At 35.8% G+C, this 4,030-nt stretch overlaps 1 protein-coding gene across 3 annotated transcripts in view; it reads right to left on the reverse strand.

Annotated features, from left to right (window-relative positions):
- The window catches only part of LOC106876232 (glycoprotein 3-alpha-L-fucosyltransferase A), a 561,369-nt gene that overhangs the window by 199,563 nt on the left and 357,776 nt on the right, over window positions 1-4,030 (reverse strand). For 2 of the 3 annotated variants that reach the window (XM_052968124.1, XM_052968123.1), the window contains exon 4: window positions 2,061-2,146. The exons of the other annotated variant lie outside the window; for it this stretch is intronic. The gene's annotated coding sequence lies outside the window, so the exon portion shown is untranslated. The remainder of the gene's footprint in view (window positions 1-2,060; window positions 2,147-4,030) is intronic. 3 annotated transcript variants of the gene reach the window in all.

The following is a 4,030-nucleotide window of genomic DNA, read 5'->3' on the forward strand; positions in this document are numbered from 1 at the left end:
TTACTGTATTGAAAGTGTTTTGCGTAGAATGCGTGCAGTACCCAGTAGTGCAATTTTCTGTATGTTATATATATTTGTAAGTCCTGGTGTTTTTGTTATGTATTTGTCTGAATATTTTTTTTATTATACCTAAGGCACCTACTATGATAGGAAATGTTTCTGTTTTTAGATTCCACATTCGAGTTATCTCTATTTCCAGGTCTTTGTATTTTGAAAGTTTTTCCATTTCTTTTAGAGAAACGTTGTCATCTGTTAGAAAGCATTTTTTTTCTTCATGATCTTTGACAACTATATCTGGTCTATTTGCCTTAATTTCTCTATCTGTGTGTATTGGCATATCCCAGAGTATGGTTGCTTTCTCATTTTCTGTGACCTTTACTGGCGTGTGTTTATACCATCTTTTTTCTGTTGTTATTCTTCGCCGGGAAGAATTTTGTGTATAGCGGGTGAGTACCTGCAACCTTAGATATCCACAAGTTTTCAATTATCTTTCAAGTACTCAAAGCCCGCCCTCCTGATAAATCTTATCTGTTCTTAAGAGGCAAACTTAGAGTAGATGATCTACAGGATATCGCATTCGAATCTCTTTCAACTATTTGTCTATATTATTACTCACACTCCCTAATGTACAAAATACTACAAGGACAAACATTACATTATTCGTATATATTATCATTTTCATATACACCCAACAGATTAGACTGTTGGAAAAGAGAAAAAAATCCTAACACCTGGCTACAACAAGTAATCTTAGATACCAAGAACCCTCCTAAGTATCCTAGCTGTCCATAATAACAATGTTTTCCGCAGCTGTACTAGACTGGGTTTTGTGCCTATTTTCTCTATCCATCTTTTCAGATCTTTAGAGTTAGTTCCGAATATTATTAATATAATAATGATGATGATAATAATAATAATAATAATAATAATAATAATAATAATAATAATAATAATAATAATAATAATAATAATTGCCCTGAGGCAGTGGCTCTCATGGCTTCTGATCATAATTGATTGGAAGTGTCATCATTTACATTGTTTTGTCTTGGTATAAAAGATGGGCTACAGCAAATATTCTGTTGAATACCACAGATTTGGTTGTCAGTTGTTTGACCATAACCAGTTGAGCATGTCCCTTTGTGGCTGATGATATGTGCATCTCTGATCATGAGCAGAAGTAGTGGGGGAGCATCATAGCCATGTGTTGAGATGAATTATTTGGGGTTTGAATAATTCACCTTTTGGAAACATGGGTGTTTTGCTCAACATCCTTAAACAATCCTTATTCAGGGACCTTTTGAGCGGAATGGGCTACTCAACCTGAAGAAAATACTAACTGGGCCCCACCTGCAAGGTCATGCACTGTTTATCTTGATATGAGATCACCATGTCGCGCACATATGGTTGTGATGCATGTGCCTGGTGTACCCTTATCAGACGGGTAGTCATGATGAGTATATTGGGCTTCGTATATTTGAACCTCAGTGTCAACTTTGATGGCATGCACTGCTCTCTCACTCAATAATAATAATAATAATAATATATCTGAAAGTTAAGCAACTGTGCAAGAGAAGCAACGCGGTGTCGTTCACAGAATGCGAACTCTCGTTATCTCGGTGCCTAAGATGGTATTACATTTCCTATTTAGCCATCCATGTCCTGAAATTCATTTTTTTCCCTTTCCTTTCATTCCTAATGCTATTGGGTTTCTATTTACAAAGTATATCGTGACTAATATCGATTTCTGTCGTTTGGATTAACATAGCCGCAAAAATAAGCGAGACAGTTTGAGAAAAAGGAAGGAGGGGGCGAAAGAAGCGGAGGATATAAGAGAGAGAGAAAAGAGAGAAAGAGGGAGATCGATTTAATCAAGAAATCCTCTCTATTTGAATGGTACATATTTTATCGACTCTGGGGAAATGAGAAGCTAAGTCGATCTCAGCTGCTTATGGAATAAGAACATAACTAAACAGCGCGTGGTATCATTTCTTCTTCTCCACAGCAACTACCATTCACCTTGCAAAACTGTGACACACGAAAATAAGTAAAAGTGCAATTACTTGAAAGAATGAACTTTTCTTTTCTGTATTTCGCAAATAATTCTTCCATGAATGATAGAACTATCTTCCGTTCATGTGGTTAAAACCTATAGAAATAAGACAAAAGAAACAAAATATCGGTTACCGTCGTTTAATTCTTTATCAATTTTGTAAAAGAGTATCATAAAAAAAATGGTTTTCATCACACATATTTTTGTTATAAGATTTGGTTCATTTCCTTCTACCGTTTCCTGTTTTCAAATTTCCCTCTTTATTTCTGTTCTTCCTTTTTTTTCCTATAATTTCTCCCTTTCCTTTCTCTCTGTCCATTCACCTACTTTTACCTTTTTCACTTTTCCCACACTGTATATACATATAAGTATATATATATATATATATATATATATATATATATATAGAGAGAGAGAGAGAGAGAGGGGGGGAGAGACGTTATGAGAGATAATGGTGTCAGTAAGACCCAAAGGTGTCAGGGAATGCTGAATAAGTGCTATGGATAGACCATAGTTAAGCTCCATGTTCGGTGATAATGCGAATGAGGAGTCCAACGTACGTCATATATCAGCGTGTGAATATATAAAAAAAATTCAGAATGAGATAAAAATCCAAGGCTGTGAAAGGTTTTAGAACATTTTTTAAATAGAAGGTCCTAAGCTGTTTCCGGGATATTTTATATATTATATTGTTTGTCCGTGGACAAGATATCCAAAGAACCGCTGGATGGATTAAAATGAAACTTTCAGGGATGTTTGGCTTCGTGAGTGGCACGAACGGATTAGATTTTGGTATCGATCCGGTACCGAACAAGAATTCTGGATTATTTTTCCTGTTCTTTTACTTAATTTTTGAGAGCGGTCGGGTTCATTTTTAGTATAATCATTTGTCAGAACAGTCGAACTTATTTCAGATATATTCTCATTTTAAAAATCATGTCTGGCTAATCGTTGAGAGGACGTCGGCATTGTCGTTAGTGTTTTGTATGGTTTAGTGAGTATACGCTCTTTGTGAGTACCATTTTGTTTAACGGTTATTTATTGGATTGTTGTTACCTGTTGAACTCATTGTTACCGTTTTTTAATTTTCTTCCCCGTTTACGTGTGAAGTTATGAACATTATGGAAGGTACACCAGTGCAAGCGGGCAGTTAAGCTGCGGTGACTGACAAAAGCTTGTCAGCAGCTGTACTGCAAGTCAGAGAAATTAAATGGAAGGGGGAAAAGTACAATGATTTATTGAGAAAGGAGAAAGATAGCCTGAGGTTGACGCCCCCAAAGAAGTAACAAATATTACGGAGAAGGTAACAATTGTGTACAGAACATTAAAAATTGCAACAAAAAAGGTGAAAATAGCAGCGGTGGAGGAGGTCGGGGAGTGCCTCAGAGAAATTAAGAACGAAGTGACGTACTACATCAGAGGAAGGAAATATATCACAGTGGAGGTACGCTTCGTGAGTTGAGTGAAGAAGAAGCGAGGAAATACTCCACTATGCCTTTGAGATCAGCGGAGTGGGCACTGCTACCGACTTACTGTGGCAAACGTGCGGCGAGAGTAGAGATCCCCCAGAAATTGATGAGGCGTGGCAGGTGACAGCCATCCTCTTCAACACATACATACATATATACACATACTCACATATATACAAATATAAACACATATAAACATATCTCATACATTCATATATACACATATAAACATATTTCAATTTTATTCCATTTAAAAATTTTTTATTCGTTTTCTTTCCACAGTTGTTTGCATGACTTACGTTAAATACCATCAGCTCTAATTGACAATAACGAGAAATAATGTTGAAGCTTTTTTTTGTGTTCTAATCTTCAAAATGTTCAGCTCTGAACATTTGTCTTAGTCACTTTTAACTCGAAGCGATTTTATTTCTGTCATGGGCATTGTGGTGAACTATTAATATACAGGAGTTTAACGTCAAGCGTCATGTTAAAAAGAAAAAAAAAAAAAAAA

The sequence above is a fragment of the Octopus bimaculoides genome, chromosome 5, assembly GCF_001194135.2.
Source record: "Octopus bimaculoides isolate UCB-OBI-ISO-001 chromosome 5, ASM119413v2, whole genome shotgun sequence".
NCBI lineage: Eukaryota > Metazoa > Mollusca > Cephalopoda > Octopoda > Octopodidae > Octopus > Octopus bimaculoides.